We start from the raw sequence: 20,511 nt of genomic DNA, 5'->3' as shown, positions 1-20,511 counted from the left end.
ATTCCACCCCTACAGAATCTACTACTCACTACTGAAAAATGGTAAGAAGAATAGCTTTCTGTGTCTCAGTCACCAGTTAACATTTTCAAGAGTAGAATTTATCTTCCTATGATGCTCAAATACACAGGAAAAATGCATATCTAGGACAATGGAAAAACTCTATATGACATGTGAAAATAATTCTTCAAATGGAAAAAGTAAAAGATCTACAAGGAACAGTTTTATATGCATTAGTGTGGATATATACATAAAGAGGCTCTAAGAAACATAAAAATCACTTCCAGGAAGTAATTTTAGGTAGAAGAGAATTAACATGGATGAGGAAGAAAAGAGAGTTGGTTTTAAGATAGTTTCATTTACTTGTTTCTTTGTGTTTATTTATTTGTTTTATTTATTTGGTCTTTGGAATATAAGGAAACAGTGGCTTTCACATCCGTATCCCAGTTGAACAAAGGGACCGAGGTCTATACTGGAGCCCAGCCATTGTTTGACTATCTTGTAATAATACTGGTGAAATACAGCCAAATCATTTGAACTACAAGCATCCTCTCTGACAATAATCTTAAGACATCAACATTATAAATTAAAGAAAGGAAAGAGAGAATACTGTTTTCTTTAGAGAGAAAATACAGATTCTGGATCAAATCAATAATGTCAGCAAACCTCATGGCTGTAAAATATTCTGCTGCCTATCATTTAGATCATGCCTCTAGAAGAGGGAAACTGGGTGATAATTTCCCCAGATTTTATATTTAATTCAAATATTTTAGATAAGAGGCATCTCTAGTAAAACACTGTATCATTGATTTTTTCCAAAATGATAGCTCACAGGAGTTCCTCTTTCCTTCTCAAATACATATGGGGAAATGGAGGTGGGTGGGTTAGAGGAACTATCTAAATAGAGCATAGTCATCAACAGTTTGATTTTTTAAAATAGAAATTTCTATTTAAATTGTTTCCAGAGACAGAAACACACAGAGACAATTCCATGTGACAACAGTGGAAGAGACCAGAGTGATGCAGCTGCAAATCAAAAAATGCCAACACCAGTGATTGATGGCCACCACCAGAATCTGGTTAAGACAAAGAAGGATCCTCCCCTTGAGGTGTCAGAAAGAACATGGCCCTCTCAACACTCTGAGTTTGATCTTCTGGCCTCTAGAGCTGTGATAAAATAAATTTCTGTTCTTTTAAGCTAACAAGTTTGTGGTATCTTGTTATGGTAGCCCTAGAGATAACAGTATTTGATTCCTGAGATGGCAACTGTATTCTGACTATGTAATGACTATTCCAAGATGATCAACAGACACAAAGATAAAGAAAGGCAAAACTGAGACTAAGCCCAGTTCTTTTTATTCCCAGAATAATAAATGATTTTTTAATTAATTTAGATCTCTTTGTCTAACCCCTCTGCTTTTCAAAAGACTATGTGCGACCAATCAAGTATTAATATGTTATATTTTCATTTTAATTCATCTCAAATTATTTCTAATTCCCCTTATGAGTTCTTACTTGACCCATGAATTATTTAGGAATATATTGTATAATTTCCATTTGTGATTTTCAACAAATTTCTTTCTGTTAACGGTTTCTTATTGCATTCTGTTGTCATCTGAGAGCACTCTTTGTATTGTTTATATCCTTTAAAATGTACTGAAATTTGTTTTATGGCCTAGCATATAGTATATCCATGTGCATTTGAAAAGAATGTATATTCTGATGCTGTTGGGTGGAATGTTTTATAGATGGCTGTTAGGTCTAGTTGATTGATAATGTTGTGCAAGTTTTTTTATTTTCTTGTTGATCTTCGGTCTGTTCTGCTATTGAAAGAAAGGTATTAAAGTATCCAACTATTATTGTAGAACTGTCTGTTTCTCTTTTCCGTTGTGTCGATTTTGCTTCATTGTATTTTGAAGTTCTGTTGTTAGGTGCATATAAGTTTATAATTATTATACATTCTAGATGGTATAATCCTTTTATCATTTTAAAATATCTTTGTCTCTAGTAAAAATTTTCATCTTAAAATATATTTTTTTCTGATATTTTCTTAGCCACTCCAGTTTTTTTGTTGTTGTCTTGTTTTGTTTTGTTGTTACTGTTATGGTATATCTATTCCAACCCTTTTACACTTCACCTATATATTTTCTTGACTCTAAGTGGGTCACTTTCTTGTTGATGTCATATACATATATAACTGTATATTACATTCAAAAATTACATATATAATAACAAATTAGGGCAGACTTTGAACTGGACCTTTTATTTTTTTCGGTACGCGGGCCTCTCCCGTTGCAGAGCACAGGCTCCGGACACGCAGGCTCAGCGGCCATGGCTCACGGGTCTAGCCGCTCCACGGCATGTGGGATCTTCCCAAACCGGGGCACGAACCCGTGTCCTCTGCATCGGCAGGCGGACTCTCAACCACTGCGCCACCAGGGAAGCCCTGAACTTCACCTTTAAATGAGTATGATTTAGACAGTAGAGCTTCCCTACCAAATGCAAATAACTCACTTGAACTCTCTTTTTTGTAAAGGACAGACCAATTCTTCCAAGGGGAATTCTTGAACTCATTAAATATGTGATATTCATTATAATTAGTTGCATTTAACACCACAGAAAGGACTTGATCAAAGGCTATTTTACTCTTTTCTTCCTCACTGGATGATTAGCTAGGTTCATTTTTAAATGGAAGATATACTCTAGATATTTAAATGTAGGGCATCTCTTCCTTTCAAATCTCAGAAAGAAAGGTGTGCTTCAGTTTCCCTGCAGAAAGCTCTAGTATCTTACCCCCTTTTTTTTTTTTTTTTTTCTCATAATCTTTCCTTTATTCTGATATCTGTGTGTTTATAATCAATGAGCCTCTTTATCATTTTTGTCAGCCCAAAGAATAATTTTTCTCTTTCCAGGCCATTCAAAAATTGTACACTACAAAGTAAACGGAAAGAGCTTTATTGATAAAAATAAAACAGCTATGGCATTAGTTCTTAAAGAGTATAAAATGTTGATCCCTCATTCCAACAAAAAGTCTTGTTAACATTTAGGGTTCAATGAAAGGCAATAAACAAAAATGTTTTGGTGACTCATTTGACATCTTTACTAAAAGGTTTGAACTCATAATGGTGAATATCAGACAGAGTTGTGTTAGGCAATTAAAATTAAATTATATCTAGATGTATTTTAAATTACCATATTAACATTAGCAAGTAATCTTAGAACTCATCTTGAAAGTAAAAGGTACTTTTATACTTTATAATGAAAAAATCAATAAAATTTGCCTTTATGAAGAGAAAATGTAATTATAATACCAATTAATGTTAACTGGTCACTTTTTTATTGAAGTAGAGTTGACATACAATATTATGTTAGTTTCAAGTGTTCAACATAGTGATCCAACATCTAAATACATTTGAATTGGTCACCATGATAAGTCTAGTAACCATATATCACCATACAAAATTATTACAGTATTATTGACTATATTCCTTATGCAGTAGATTGCATCCCCAAGACATTTATTTTATAACTGGAAATTTGTACCACTTAATCCCCTTCACCTATTTCTCTCAGTCCCCATCCCCCTTCCCCTCTAGTAATCACCAGTTTGTTCTCTGTATCTACAAGTTTGTTTCTCTTTTGTTTTCTTTGTTTTAGTTTTTAGAGTTCACATATAAGTGAAATCATACAGTATTTGTTCTTCTCTGTCTGACTTATTTCACTTAGCACACCTAGTACTCTAGGTCAATCCATGTTGTTGCAAGTGAAGATATTTCATTCTTTTTTAGGACTAAGTAATATTTCATTATATATGTGTGTATATATACACCACATCTTCTTTATCCACTCATCTATTTATGAACACTAGTTTCTTCCATATCTTGGCTATTATAAGTAATGCTCCAATGAACAGAGGGGTGCATACATCCTTTCTTATTAGTGTTTTTGTTTTCTTTGGATAGATACTCAGAAGTTGAATTGTTGGATCATATGGTAATTCTATTTTTAACATTTGGGGGAACCTCTGTACTGTTTTCCATAGTGGCTGCACCAGTTTACATTCCCACTAACAGTGCACAAGGGTTCCCTTTTGGATGATGGCCATTCTGACAGGTGTAAGGTGATATCTCACTGTGGTTTTGATTTGCATTTCCCAGATGATTAGTGATATTGAGCATCTTTTCATGTGTCTTTTGGTCATTTGTATGTATTCCCAAAGCAATGTAACCCCTATCAAAATACCAATGGTATTTTTCACAGAATTAAAACAAATAATCCTAAAATTTGTATAGAATCATCCAAACAAACAAAAAACCTCCAATAACCAAAGCTATATTGAGAAAGGAAAACAAAGCTGGTGGTATGACATGCACTGATCTCAGACTATACTACAAAGCTATAGTAATCAAAACGTTATGGTATTAGCATAACAACAGACACATAGGTCAGTGGAATAGAATAGGGAGCCCAGAAATGAACCCACAGTTATGTGATCAATTAATCTACAACAAAGGAGGCAAGAACATACAATGAAATAAAGACAATAAATGGTGTTAGGAAAATTGGACAACTACTTGTAAAAGAGTGAACCTGAATTATTTCCTTATACCATACATAAAAATAAATTTAAAATGGACTAAAGACTCACATTTAAGACCTGAAACCATAAAACCCCTAGGAAAAATACATTGACATCGATCTTAGCAATATTTTTTGGGGGTCTATCTCCTCAGGCATGGCCAACAGAAGTAAAATTAAACAAGTGTCATTATATCAAACTGAAAAGCTTTTGCAGAGAGGAGAAAACCATCACAAAATGAAAAGGTAACTTACTGAATGAAAGATATTTTCAAATGATGTATCTGATAAGGAGTTAATATCCAAATTATCTAAAGAAATCATACAATTTAATATCAAAAACCCCCAGATATTCCAATTTAAAAATGGGCAGAGAACCTGAACTGGTCACTTTTTAAAGTGTTTGATACAGTACTTAGATGCATTCTTTTTTCATTAGCCTTGAATATCAATACTCTTAACATCTCCGTTTATAAATGAAGAAATTAAGGAATGGAGAGATAAATGACTGGTCTAAGGTACAAAGCTTATTACAAAAAAGATTATACTAAACCAGACCTCTGATTCAGATTCCTATACTTTAATCATTATGGCTTACTGCAGAAGATTAGAGACAGAATTTGACATTGAAAGCTTAGATTCCAGTTTTTAATGAGACTTCTTCACCATGCCTTTATGTCTAAGGGAAAAAATTCTGGTCTGTACTGCCATTAATGGTAATACTGCTTTAGAGAAATGTTCTGGAGGGAAAGGATATTATTCAAATTTATTTTTAAAGTTTTGTTTTTTTGGTTTGACTTTGTTTCTTAGTTTTCTCATGCTAGGATGGGAGGGCAAACAAAACCTAAACTAACAATACCAACTATACGTGTGTGTGTGTGTGAGTGTGCCTGTACTTATAAGTATGAAAATACAACTTACAAGAAAAGGCAAGGCCAGAATCTATAAGGCTAAGGATTTTGACTTTATCTTAGATGCAAGAGAAAGCAATTAAATGAAAAGATAGTTGTGTAGATACTAGGCTTTTCAAGTAGAGCAAAGGAGAAATGGTAGTGGCTAAGATGGTGGCAATGAAGATGAAGAGAAACATTATATATGTGATGAGAGAGAGAGAGAGAGAGAGAGAGATGAGATTCCAGAGGACCTAATGATGCAGTCTGTGCAGAAAGTGAACAAAAGGAAGGAACTGAGGATCATTCCCAGGTTTTTGCATGGAGTTACTTTTTGTGTGAATCATGGCACCATTCACTGAGGAAGAAAAGATTTGCAGGATGGAAAAGTTTGGAAGAAGGAATAATTGAAGTTTCATTTTAGACATCTTAGTTGTAGAGACGTCAAGCAGTGTTCCTCATATTTCTCCAATGAAAAGAATCACCTGGGGATCTTATTGCACATATAGATTATCACCTTTTCTGCTAGAACTTCTGGTTTGGTAGTCTGAGTTGAACACAAAGTACTAGATTTTCTCACACTGCAGAAGAAAAAAAAACACACTGAAGGAGGTGGGAAAGAGCTAACCTAAGTAACTTTGGAAAACAGTATTTTAATATACTGTAATTAACCATGCACAATATATACTGAAAAGCTAAAGACAAAAAGAAATGTACACAAATATTGAACTTGTTAGTAAATTTATTTTTCACACGTGTACAGGTTAATGATTTTTAAATATTTTATGTGTATTCCAGAATTGAGCAAATGAATAGGCTGCGAATAATGAGAATTAGGTTTCTAATTGTTAAAGAGTGGCAAATAAGGAAAGGGTAAGGGAGGCTAGAATAAACCCTGTGCTGTTGGATTGGAATCAAGGTATCAATTTGAATTCATATATCAATTTGAAGTTATATATATATATGTAGATAGACAGATGATAATGTGTGTGTGTGCACACGTGTGTGTATATACACACACACCCAGATAGATAATATGAAAATAGAGATACTTGTATATTTTTATGTATTCGTATATATATTTTTAGCTCTCTCTGCTGAAAACACGATGAGGTAGCTTGGATAGTGATAAATCCACCTCATACCAAGATTCTGGTTTCTGAATACCATTATTAATGCAAGGAACAAGAACTCCATGGAGAAATGACTGATTCAAGGCTGGGACAGAGGAAAGTAAAAGATGGGTCTGGAGCATTTTGTGGTGTCAGAAAGTAAGATATTACTCCAAAAATTGTATGGCCATATAGGAAAAATATAGGAGACAGCTGGAAGGAGTACCAGTGACCAAATATGGAACACTTTGAGAAACAAAACAATTAATGATAGTAATAAATTTTAACCCGTAGAATAAAATAATTATCCACAAGTTCACACTGATGTATGTATATATATGAACAAATAACCAGATAAATACATAAATGAAGGAGAAGAACAGCTCTTTCTTATACTCAAATTATAGTTAATAAATGTAGAGGGAATGATGGGAATAGAAAATGAACAATCATCAAACACCACAGTAATTGGTGGAGTCAAAAATTATTGAGGGATGCTAAAATTAGTATGGGAAAATTAAACAAGAAGCAGAATATTTGAACAATCTCAAATAATTACAAAGGGAAAAATAGTGATTTTGCAGCTATCATTATAACTAAGTCATCAAAGTTAGCATCCCCAGTAGTGAGACATACAGATTTGTTTGTACCTCTAATATGTACTGAAAATGGCATAATATCTCTCCTGAAGTGTTCTTGTCAAGAAATACATATCCTCAGTCTAACCATGAGAAAATATCAAACAAACCCTATTTGAGAAAAATTCTACAAAATGACTGGCTAAGATTTTCCATTAGTTCAAGGTCATAACAGACAAAAAAAGACTGAGGAATTATCCTAGATTAGAGAAGAATGGGGAGATATGACAAGCAAATGCAATAAGGGATCCTAGATTTGAATCTGGACCACAAGACAATAGGCAATATTTGAATACGAGTCTATAAATCATTAGTAGCATTGTGACAATGTAAACTTTCTGCTTTCAATAATTATACTCTAGTAATATAAAATGTTAACATTTGGGGAAGCTGAGTAAAGGGTATATGGGAACTCATACTGCTATGTTTGAAGTTTTTTGATAAATAAGGTTTGATAACACAGTTTTATAAAAACTTAGTTTGGACATTTCTGAACCTCTTTTTTGTTTCCTTATGGAAGAAAGTTGCTTGTTTAGGGATAATACTAAATCAATGCGGGTAAGATTTACACAGGACCAACCCTAACATTCATAGTGTGTGGCACAGGAAACAACTTTGAATGGCCATTTCAAGGAACAATATACTTAAGTGTATACAATGAGTAAAATGGATGAACTACACAAATTAATGAGTTGAAAAACCATAGAATCATAGAATTTTCTCACTGTAAAGGCTCTTACTTTCATAACTTTTCAGAACTTTTCCGTTCCTATGGGTAAATACCAAAGAGCAGGATTACTAGATCACTGTATGGTAAAAGTACGTTTATTTTGTAAGAAACTGCCAAGTATCCCGCTAGCCACAAATGAGAATTCCAATTGTTCTGCATCATCACCAACTTCGGTATTTCAGTTTGGGGATTTTAGCCATTTAAATAGGTGTGTAGTGGTATCTCATTATCGTTCTAATTCAAAATTCACTGATGACATGGAATGTGTAGCATCTTTTCATAGGCTTATTTGCCATGTGTCTATTTTCTTTGTTTAACCATAGTAGTTTTTTTTTTTTTTTTTAACCAAGGCCTGCTAACTCTTGTCCTCCTATGTCTATTTATGTTGTCTTTTTTCTTTCTTTCTTTTTTTGAACTTTTGATCATTTAGTCTTTTTCCTGGTTATGTCCAATTATTTTTTATACTAAAATTGGGCTTAACTTATTTTAGGAAACTATAAAGATACCTCCACATTCTGGATGTTGTTATCTTTCTCTTGAAAAGATTTACTGTGGCCCATGGCAGACAGTTACTATAGGGACTGGTAACCTTAGTCCATTCTCAGTTTGAGCTCATTCAAAGCCGTTTTTCAGTCTGTGTGAAGGTTGGTCTATTCCTGTCTTGTCCTTCCTCTACGGGTGTTGCCCTTTGGGATTACCATGTGAAAGTTTGGATTCTCCCTATTCCCAACTACCCTTGTATTTGTTAGGCTTTAAATGTAATGGTTCCCGCAGCCCTGTGAGACTAAAGATACACTTAACTTGTCATTCCATTAGTTGTTGCCTTTAGCTTGAGCTGTTGCCCATTGGCTTCTGTGGTTAGTCTTTTGAACTCCTTGGCTTTTCAGTTCGTAGGCTGTAAGATTTGAATCAGCAAATGCCCAAAGGAGAAAAGCTGCACCAAATGTCAAGCTTGTGTATGTGTTTCCCTTCTCTCCACAACTTGGCCCACGTCTTGGTGTCTCTCTAACATTCAGATGGCAGCGAACAGATGTTTTCTTACTTTATCCAGCTTTTCTAAAATTTCTTTAGACTTCACCTGATCTTATGTTATTATTGAACTATCATCTCAATTACCCCTAGGAAGAAAATTTACAATTTTATGTTTTATTTTTTTATTTTCTATATTACCTCAGTTTCTGTAGAGACCTTTTACCTCACTGTTCGGTCTAGTTCCTGTGTTAGCAGTAAGATGGAGATAAGGTGGAGGCTAAGAATACTGGGGGGAAATCACTGATGAATGATATGTCTCGTTCTTTTTGTTTTTCCTCTCCTTATTTATTACTCTGGCAGCCTACACCTGCCTTTCTTCATTTGACCCACTTGCCCAAATAAGAAACCCACTCTGGTAAAGACCTGACTTTACTCTCATAAATGTCTGCATGTTAGGATTAGCTAGATGATGAACACCATGCCAGAGTTCTTTGTGTAAGACTTTTGCAGACTTTTGTTAGCCCTTTAGTTTGCCTCTTGCAAACGCTGCTCTGATTGTTGAGGTTTTCTAAGATTCTGTAGGTCAAACCTCTCTACCTGCATACCAGATGAGCCCTTCTCTCTTTCCTGACTTCACTTGTGGGAGGTTAGCCCTCGGTTCTTCTTTTTCCCCATCCAATCATAATTGTTCATGAATTCCAAAAGGCCCTCAAAGTATCTGTCGTCCCTTTCTCTCTTCTCTTTTTTATCAACACTGTTAAATATTAACCATATATTTGCATACCTCTTTCTTACTTACAGTGGAATATTGGAAGGCTCGATCATTAAGTGTGAGCCCCACCAAACTAGGACTCATACAACACTCTCCTCCAGGCCAAAACTTTTGATATCCACTGGGTTTTTTTTAATACTATCTTATATGTATCTAAATTTGTAAGGATTTAGTTAATGCCTGAGTTATGTGACAATAAGAAATCAGTCAAATTAGCACTACAGAAGTGCAGCTTAGACCTAGGGACCAGAACCAAGGACCACAAAAACCTGTTAACCAATAAGTTTCACTTGTACTTCATGTTTAACAACTGCTGAGGGTGAATGGGAAGTGAGGGAAAAAGAGTTTAACTTCATATCACGGAAACTTGCACTAAAATGAAGAGGAAAATGACCCAGTTCCTGGTTCAAGTCTCTGTAATCTGCTTCAATAAATAATAACAGCACACAAGGAAAACAAACACTATATGATAGGAACAATGGATAATTAATTACCAGATCAGGGAGGACAGATTACACTTGCTATGGGATTTCATTAAAGAAGGATTCCAAAAAGTACTGGCTTCTTCTGAGAAGACTTCTCAGAACAGGTAGCATTTAAACTGAGTCTTGAACAAGTATATAGAGGGTAGGGAACAGGCCTTCCGGGCAGGGAACAGGCACAGTGTCAGGAATGGCACAAAGGGCTTATGGAATAGGGGACAAAACTGGCTGAACACAGGAGTGCTACGTGTTGGGGGATATGGGGGAAGGCTGGCTGAGGTTGGTTAAATGAAACATAATTAGACGGAAGAGAAAGTAGGTGCAAAGACACATGGAAGACTGTAGAAAGCCCCTGAAGATGGAGGTCAGCATAATAATATGAAGAACTCAGTGGTACTTTGACACTGTATGAATGTCTAGGTTTAAAAAAATCAGGAAAACACAATAAAAGAATAAACTACTGATATAATGATATGTAACCAGAGGCCAGATACCAAAGAATACACACTGTGTGTTTCCACGTATGTCATATATGGTGATAGAGGTCAGCTTAGGTGTTGCCCTGGGAGAGTATGGAACAGAAAGAAGTAACAGAGAACCGTGTAGGGTGTTAGAAATATTTTATAATATCTTGATCTGGTGTTGGATACATGGGTGCATAGAGATGTAAAAATTCAGTTATTAGCAATGCAGTTAACCTACTAGAGTTTTTTTAATATATGCATACATTAAAAAAAAACTCTAGGAGGTTAATTAGGCTGTCAGTTGTATGAAGTAAATTTTGGTCAAGGAATAGCCAAGGTAGTAATGCAGTAATAAGTTATAAATGTACTCACTGTGCTCTAGAATGTCACAATTGGAATACAAGAAATATGTGTAAGAAAAAAGACAAATATTCAATATTGATGGTTGGATGAGCTGAATAAGTTAGATCACTCTACTTTCAATTTAAGAACTTAGCCACTGTTTGGATACCTTTGAACAAAGAAAAAAAAGAAATACAATTTTTATTACGCATATGCTATGTATCAATCCCTGACTTATATTTTGACACATATAAACATGGGAAATATTGCACCTTGTAACTGAGACAATGAAGATGAGTGAGGTAGCTGGTTTTGACACTAGAGGCTGAGAAAACCATCAGCTCATAATTGTAAGAAGTCTGAAGTCGGAGGAAAAGAATCAAGAGGAAATAGTGGTAAGTGCCAGGAGCTTCTGGAAACTACATCAGAGATGAAGACTCCAGGATTGTTGAGCTTTCTAAGAGTCCCAATAACTCAGAAAAAAACAGAGGGCTTAAAACTGAATCCTGGGATATATGTATGCATATAGCTGATTCACTTTGTTACACAGCAGAAACTAACACAAAACTGTAAAGCAATTATACTCCAATAAAGGTGTAAAAAAAAAACCAAAAAAACTGACGCCTGCAAAGTAACAGTTGTTAGGACAAACAGTAAAGAATTTTAAGAAAAATAATCACATGCCTGTCCCAACAGAGAAATATCCTAAGCTCCATCTCACCATTTCTCCGATTGGCCTTTCACAAAATACAGTCCCATCAGCTGAATATAGGTTTGTCAAGTAACTGTGAGTAAGACTGAATTAAACAAAAATAAATCAATTCCTTCCTCCAAAACTTTTCAGAGTATATAATGAAACAAAGTGAAACTTGAATTTCATGTCGGGATGTAGAGTACAGCTCTTCCCAAATGCTTCTGTCTTGTAACTACATTAACATCATCTAAAACCAGTGTTCTGCAGGACAGAGATGGTGAAACGCTGCTCTCATCATGTAAGATATCAAGTCTTTCTGAAAATCCATTCTTCCTTCTGCCCTTTCTCCTGTTGTCCCTGTCACCTGGAATGTCTGTCCTAAGCTCCACCTGCCAAAACCCTACCCATTTTTAGGATCCAAGAGATAATAAAAGGCTTACATTACTGAAAGGCAGAGAAAGAAATCCCTTCCTAGGGATCTACATTTCCTTCCTAGGGAAAAGAAAAATTGTAAAGTATACCACAGTGACCTTAAGTCTGTGAATGTAACTATGTTGTGTTACTTTGAGCTCTGTAAAAGTCAATGTGCTACAATATACATGGATATGAATGTTTGATCTCTTACAAGTAGAACCTGCTGATAACTTTCATCATGAGCGAGGTTAATGATTAAGGGAGCCATTGTATTTGGCTCAGCCCTTATAACTAGGGAATATTAAAATTGGAAAGGTCCCTAGATATTAGCAAATCTATCCACCTCATATTCTAAGTAAGGAAACTGAGACCTTCATAGATTGGATACTTACATTAACAAAGGAAAAGGATATAAGATTGGCAGACCTACCTTTTAGATTAAGAATTTTGAGATTTTTATAGACTACTAGGACATTATGTCCACTGATATTGAGACAATGTGTTTCTTAGTCATCATTTCCTATTGCACTGACCAAGCGAGGTGGCAGTCAGTAGTTGTACAAAGGGAAAAAGAAAACTTTAGAAACTCCCAATTTATATACACAGGGAAATTCATCATTCATGTTATTTAAGCTAACTGGATGCAGTTTATCAGCTACATTGAGGAATGGTGAAGTGAAGTGTCTTTACAATTAACATGTTAGTTTGTGTCATGACCTCCCTGTTGTTCAAGTGAGTTAACGGTTAGCACTCAACTAGGCACTTAAGAGTCCATTATAAATCTGGACTAAACATTTATTTGTGGCATCTTTATTCTTCTTTGGTGCCCTTAGGCAGAATTAGCCCTCTTATGTTTTGATAAATTCAAGTATTAAACAGGGCTAAGGTTTCACAAGTTCTTTGGCCTAAACATGGGGGTAAGGGAGACCAATGAGCTGGAGTACTTCTAGATTTAAGAATGGTCAGATTGAGGAAGAAGAGTCTTATGCCAGAGGTGAAAGAAGACTGATTATAATTACCTATTTTTAAAAATTCCAACCATTTTCAATGTTCTAAAGTGATCAGGAAGTACATGGGTATGCTAGGAAGTAAGGGAGTCAAGCAAGAATATTCTCTAAGAGTTTGTGGATGGCAATGAAGAGGAAAGGAAGATAGAGACAATCCTGGAAAAGGTTTTGGTTGGCCATAATAATGAAGTCAGAAGGAGAAGAAGAAGAAGAAGAAGGACACATGCAATGGGAAAGAGAAAGCAAGAATAGAGAAGCAAAAGGGAGAGTAGAAAAATGAGACAAATTTGGAGAAGGAAATGAGGAAGAAAACTGGGTGAAAGAAGGAAGCACTGATGGTAGACCACCTGACACTCAAACATTAACACGATGCACATTTAAGATGTGTCATCAATGGCCATGGTCATTACCCTCAAATAGTTTACAGTATGTGTTTCAGAGACATTTATAAATTGAAAATGCCATTAAAATAAGTGCCAGGGTATAAGTATTCATGGAATTGTATGGGAGAATAAAAAGTCCCCCGTCAAAGAGCCTTCTGAGACATCGGAAAAAAAGGAAAAACCTAAAAAGCATAAGACTCTTCCTATTTTCATTTCCAATGATACATCCCAATCTTGATGATCAATCAGCGATTTAAATATCAACTATAAACACAGTATTTTATGAGCTGCTATGCAGTATACTATACTAGAGCAATAGAACAGAGAGGACCTCAAACCCTCTGTTCCCTCAAATTCAAAGGCAGGCTTCCTGACCTCTCCAGACCACTACTGGACACAGGGAACACACACTAATGTTTCAGGACCCCAACCAGCAGTCACCTGCTTAGTGATTACTTCCATGACACACCCTCACTAACACCACTGACTTTCCTGCTCCTACGGGACATGACATATATTTCCTATTTTAACACATACCACAGTGCATTATGATTGCAGGCAGACGTTCTAACAACTTAAAAGAGAATGATGACTTTTTTGCTCTTTACATCTTGTTATTTCCCTACTCATAATATTTCTTGAAGAGAAACCATAAAAATATAAACAAACACAAAAAACAGATAATATACAAAACGTGTGATTTGCACCTTAACACAAACTTAAGTAAAATTAGTTCTGACAGTATCCGGCATGACAAACTTCCATGGTACAAATGAGAATGGACCAAGGTTTGAGCAGGTACAGGAGACAATCCAGGCATGAACAACACCAAGGAAAGGTAGACAGGAAGTAACGTGGTGTGTAGGAAATCACGAGACCAGTCTGATGGGAAGAGACTTAAACAAGACTGAAACTCACTTTCTAAACCTCCATCTCCAATTGGACAATTCACAAGACACAGGTGCACCAAAGTGGCCAAATATTCAATCCCTTTAATGGGGAGGAACAGTTTAAAATTTTATTGCTTTAGTTTGCCCAAAAGCAACTATCAAATGTTGACAGGACACAATGAAGGCTTACCTTTGTTAACATAGTTAAGTCTCTCTCTCTCACAACTAGCCCACTTGGCTCCATGTTCCTTAGTGCACCCGATGCACTTACACAGCATTGATGAGCTTTACACAACTGGAAGGTCACATCTTTATTTCTTATTGCAGGAACACAACATCTGGAAACTTTATTTCTATCGGAAGCTAAAGCAAAATTATTGTAAAATGAGTCATTTAAACCATACATTTTATCACCGTTAAAAAGCATCTGCTCTGTGCTAAGGATTAGAAATGACTCCTGTCCTTAAAGCCTCATTAAGGAGGAAGATCTAGAAACTCAAAATTTCAATCACATGAGATAAAGAACCATAACCTTTAAGCACAGAAGTGCCTATGGAGGCCAAAAGTTATATCTAAGTGACGGCTTCATGATAACCCTGAAGTACAGTCTAGAAAGATGAGGCTATGCAGAGTTGGAGTAGGAGGTGCATTAACTGCACAGGGAGCACCTGTGCAAAGACACTCAAGCCTGACACCTGCTGGGCACTGTAAATACTGCAGGTGGGGATGACTAAAGACCAGGGGTCCAAGTGTGAGAAGAGACAGAAATGAAAATAGAGATGCTGGCCCAAGCAAGCCTGGGAGAGAGCATGGCTTGTATCCCACAGGTGATGAGGCCTGGGGCTACCACTGGCTGAGTAAGGGTGCCTCCGCTGATTAGAAAAAGGCGCCCTGCTGCTGAAGGACCAATTAGATAAAGGGAGTGATCACAAAAAGCTCCCCTTCCTCAGGGCCAAAGAGCTCCAGGAGGCTTGGCAAAGCACAGTTCAGACTACAGGCCTCTGTGCAGAGCACACGCTGGGCGGCTAGTATGCACTAACTCTGTGTGGGCAAGCCATTAGCAGCATTATTTTGGGTTTTTTGTGTGTGTGTGTGTGGTATGCGGGCCTCTCACTGTTGTGGCCTCTCCCGTTGCGGAGCACAGGCTCCGGACACGCAGGCCGAGCGGCCTAGCCGCTCTGCGGCATGTGGGATCTTCCCGGACCGGGGCACGAACCCGTGTCCGCTGTATCGGCAGGCGGACTCTCAACCACTGCGCCACCAGGGAAGCCCAGCAGCATTATTTTAAGCACATCTTTTTCTGTTAGAAGATCACTTAACCCGAGGAGGCAGATGAACTTAGAGGAACTGAACCCAGGGGCCGTGAAACCACCCAGGAGTTTCTGCCATAGTCTGGGCAAAATGTAATATGGATGAAGAAGCAAATTTAGGAGGAGGCCAAAATTTACAAGCTAGACCCACTGGATGAAAGTCATAAAGAAAGTTCAGTGAAGGAATTCTGAAGAGAATGGGCTCTGCATTTTTCTTACAATCAATGTAAAATATTAGGCAAAATTAAGTACAGTGGCTTTTAAGGTCCCTTCCAGCTCTAATTTCTTTTGATTTCTAACTTATTACTCTGGTTAAGTAAAGTCCCTTCAGAGGTACAGAACAGTTCTTATACCTGAATGGGACGCAAAGAATAATCTGACTTCTCTTCACCAGGGGATGAGTTGAACTGTCCTTGCAGAAGAGGTAACACATGGTGAGAACCCCAGATCCTAGAAAAGGGCCAGGCACACGATAAGTATTCAGCTTTTTGAAAACAAATGAACAATCATTTCCTCTCCTAGATCCTCACACCCTTTCTCTGCTGGCTGCTTTCCTTCAGCTTATAAACTTCCTCAATATACCCACTTAAAAAGCCCTCAGACCTATGATTCTTTGGATCTTCTTGTGGGTAACCTAAGTCTCTACCATGCCTTCAAACACCTGTCCTCCCAAAAAGCCCAGATCTGTACCTTGGGTCCAGACCCATCTACCAGGCCCCTCTAAAGCACTGAAGATGAAGTAAGATCCTCTCCCCACCCCCAATCCCTTCTCACTGTGCTCTGTATCTCTCAAAAAGATGCAGCTGTAAACTGTCACCCACGCTTGCTGCCCTCCCTTTTCTAACTGGTCACCAGGCCCCACCCATTCTCTCTCAGATCTGCAAAAGCCAGTCCAACCTTTTATAACTTAAGTGGGAACCTTAGATTACAATTCACCCTGCACCCAATCAAGTGCCTTGCACATGGAGGTCCGAGTAAGTCTCTAAACCAGAAGTCCATCTCACTGTTCTTTAGGGTTTCCCACAGCCTTCAGGATAAACATCTAAACTTCTGACAGGACAAACAAGGCCCCGCTCTGTTGGGCCCCACTAGGTTTCCAGTATCAACTCACATTTCTTTCCCAAACCCTGAGTTCCAGTCCTATACCTTAGTTTTGCCATATTTTCTTATATTTCTCAAACTTTGACACACACTGCTCCCTCCTGCCACCCCAGGAGCTTCTACATATCCTTAGAAAGGATGGCACCTCCTCCAAGAAGCCTACCCTGAACTTTCCCTTCCAAGATTCTGTGCTCTGCAAAGGGGAATGGTGGGGGGGGAGGGATACATTAGGAGTTTGGGATTAACATAGACACACGACTCTATATCAAATAGATCATCAACAAGGACCTACTGCATAGCACACGGAACGCTACTCCATAGCCTGGAACAAACTGTACGGGAAAAGAATCTGAAAAGGAATGGATATATGTATAACGGAATCACTTTACTGTACACCTGAAACTAACACAATATTGTAAATCAACTATCCTCCAATATAAAATAAAAATTAAATTAAAGAAAAAAGAGATTCTGTGCTCTATAGCACCAGAACTCACTTCTTCCAGAGCACTGACTACTGTGCTTGTGTTTACTTGCTGCCCAGTAGAAGGAAAGATTACCTAGGGCAGAAGCATCGTCTCCAGCAGCCCTTGGTTCTGACAACTCATTCAAGAGCCAGGCTACTTTACACACATAACCTGCTTAATTAATTCTAAGAACCCACAGAAAGAGTGGTTATTAATGTCATTTGACAAGTGTGGGGATTGTAGTGCAAAAGAAACCTGCCCAGGCCACAGACAGCATAAGCCCTGGAATTCAAACCCTAGGCTGCCTTCACACCAGTGCTCTTTCCACTATATGATACGACTACTGAAAAACAAATTTTTTTTTCCTGAGCCCTGTTTTAATGGAAAGGAAATGAAGCTGGGATATATCCATTTCCTAATCGCTTTGGTGTGTACCAGGCAAAGTCATTCAACAGACCAGGTAACATCTGTGCAACAATTAACGATGCTCCAAACTGTGCTAAGTGTTCTACTTTGTAGAGTCTAGAAGCATTAACACAGTGCATCCTTGTAACCGCCACAGAGACTGGGTCCTATTAAGCCCACGCTACAGATGAGAACACTGAGACCTTGAAGCCTTAAGGCACTCGGCCGGGGTCACCGAGCTGGCAGGAGTCCTAGGCCGCACGCCCCGTCTAGTGCACGCACACCCGGTCACTGGGCGCTGGTTCTAGTGCCCACCCTCCACCTTGCACCATTTAAAACCCCGCTTCTCAGCGCCCACACGAGGGGCCCTGGAAGTGGGAAGTACAAACCTGTCTCAACAAGCCGTGGCTGGAAGAAGCTCTGGATACAGATCAGGGGCAGCGGGTGCTCAGGAGCGGCGCCCAGTGCACCCCGCGGAGGCGGTCGGCCTGAAGTCCAGCAGGCCCTCCTGTAGGGAAGCGCGCACGGAGGGCAGAGGCACCGAGTCCTGCAGCGCGCACAGGTCCTCAGAGCGCGGAAAGATATCGGCCACGCTGTCCCGGCGCAGCTTCACCAAGTGATCATGGCCCGAGCGCAGCCTCGGGGACGCTGGCTGCGGACACGATGCCCACACCCGCCTGGGGGCCCCGGCTCGCCTTCCGGCCCCTCGGGCGCCCACCGCCCGGCGGCTGCGGCCCCGCAGCGTGCGCAGGACCGGCGTCGCAGCCAGAAGACATAGGGCCACGGGCCCCAGCTACGCCGACCCCCCCATGCCGCGCTCCGGAGTCCCCGCACGGCCTGGTGTTGGCGCACGCATCTACGCCCTCCACGCCGCGGGGCTGCCGTTTAAGTCAGCGGGCGGGACCGTGGGGGCGGGGCTCGCCGTGCGTCGCGTCCGCATGCAGCCCTGTCTCCCATGGTGACGCGGCCTGAAGAGTAGGGCCTTGAGCTCTGAGACTAAGGCAGCGCGAAACGTTGGAGGTGTGGAGACTTTGGGGTTTCCAAAAAGCGTTTGCTGACTCATCCAAACAAAAGTGAGACCTGGTTGTATCAACGCATTTGAAAAGTAAACTCCCGTAAGTGTCTGTGCTCCCCCCGCCCAGGAGAGAGCGTGTATTCCGTGAGGGACACACGAAAGGCTGAGTGAGCGTCTGCCTGTGGTCCCTTACCTGGTGCACGGGTGTGTGAATTTATGCGGAGAGCTCTTAATTTCTGTAGTTTCTGCTAACTTGACACGGTAGTTGGCAAATGGTGACGTGTTCCATGCATTCAGGACATGATCGTGGTTACTAATAATCACTTTGTTTTGTACTGAGAACTCCACAGAGAATTTACTACTGAATATCCACTTTACAGAAGAGAAACTGAGGCGTAGGAAGTGAAGTGACCGAGTAAGAGTAAGGACTCAGGCAATTGGTGTTAGTAAATGAACCCTGCAAGGAGGCCGTTAGCCTGCGGTGGCTCTAGTGATGCGGCCGCCTACGTAAAGCAACCAAAATCTAAGCCTGTCAACGCCTCAGGGTGACGCACACCGCTGAGGACAACCAGTCACAAACCACCAACTAGGCTTTAAAGCGATAGCAAGTCAGTCATTTCCTTGCTTTGCTTCTGCCCTTTGAAACTAAAAATCTCTGCAGCTCCTGTGGCTGGAGCGCTCCTCACCACTTCCGCTTTGGCGGTGCCTGAATTGAATCTATTTTTGCTCACGTAAAGTCTTCTTTTAAACATGCCTCAGTTTGTCTTTTAACATTGGCCGTAGAAGTTGGATTTGTGTCCAGTTTCTAGAACAGTGGTCGTCCTCTGGTGAGGCCTTAGGCGTTATGCATACAACTTTCCTCTTCTACCACCACCTTCTGGATGCCTCCACCCACTACCAGCTGCCGCGTATCATATCCCCTAGACGTGGTCAGCAATGGCTTTCACATGCAGCGTGCTCACATTATAACATCGCAGACACCCGTCCGTCCTCCAGCCAGCGTGTGAAGTGAAACATTACCATTCCTGTTGAAGAGCCTGCTGTGACCACTTTCCCAAGCACAGCCACTCCCCAGCTGACCCTGGATAACCACTCTTCTGAACTTGGTCTCCATCACTGCATGGATGTCTTTCTATTTAGGCTACATTTTTAAGTATTCTTAAACCTCATATAGTATTCTACTATGTTTTCTCTTCTTACTTGCTTTTTTTAGTGTTATCTTTGCTAGGTTCATCCATGCTGACACGTAAAGATCTGTCTAGTTCATGTACTTCCCTCACTATGTAGGATTCCCATGTAGGGAAATACAGTAATTTATATGTGCATTTTCCTGTTGATGGACATTTAAATTGTTTCCAATTTTCAGTATGATTTCTGTTTTAAAAATTTTTGTATACTTTTTAAAGGATACTTTACATTTACAGTTATTACAAAATATTGGCTATATTCCCTGTGTTGTACAATACATGTTTGAGCCTATCGTACACCCAGTAGTTTACATCTCTCACTTCCCCACCCCGTATTGCCCCCTCCTCCCCCTCCGCACTGGCAACCATTAGTTTGTTCTCTATATCTGTGACTCCCCTTCTTTTTGTTATATTTGGTAGATTGCTGTATTTTTTAGATTCCATATATAGGTGATATCCTACGGTGTTTGTTTTTGTTTGACTTATTTCACTTACCACAATGTCCTCCAAGTCCATCTATGTTGCCGCAAATGGCAACATTTCTTTCTTTTTAAAGGCTGAGTAGTATGCCATTGGTTATATGTACCGCATCTTCTTTATCCATTCATCAGTTGATGAGACTTAGGTTGCTTCCATATCTTGGTAATTGTAAATACTGATG

General features: G+C 39.0%; 1 pseudogene across 1 annotated transcript in view; it reads right to left on the bottom strand.

Moving 5' to 3' along the window:
- LOC307055611 (centrosomal protein of 78 kDa-like) overlaps nucleotides 1–19,415 on the bottom strand; it is a 207,642-nt pseudogene extending 188,227 nt beyond the window's left edge. The window contains exons 1-3 of the transcript in view: nucleotides 19,350–19,415; nucleotides 18,038–18,441; nucleotides 14,556–14,728 (exon numbers count right to left, since the gene is read on the bottom strand). The product of the transcript in view is annotated as a centrosomal protein of 78 kDa-like (transcript). The remainder of the gene's footprint in view (nucleotides 1–14,555; nucleotides 14,729–18,037; nucleotides 18,442–19,349) is intronic.
- Nucleotides 19,416–20,511: the final 1,096 nt, after the last annotated feature.

Source organism: Hyperoodon ampullatus, assembly GCF_949752795.1.
Source record: "Hyperoodon ampullatus genome assembly, chromosome: 7".
Classification (NCBI taxonomy): Eukaryota; Metazoa; Chordata; class Mammalia; order Artiodactyla; family Ziphiidae; genus Hyperoodon; species Hyperoodon ampullatus.
This window is presented reverse-complemented; position numbering and strand designations above follow the sequence as displayed.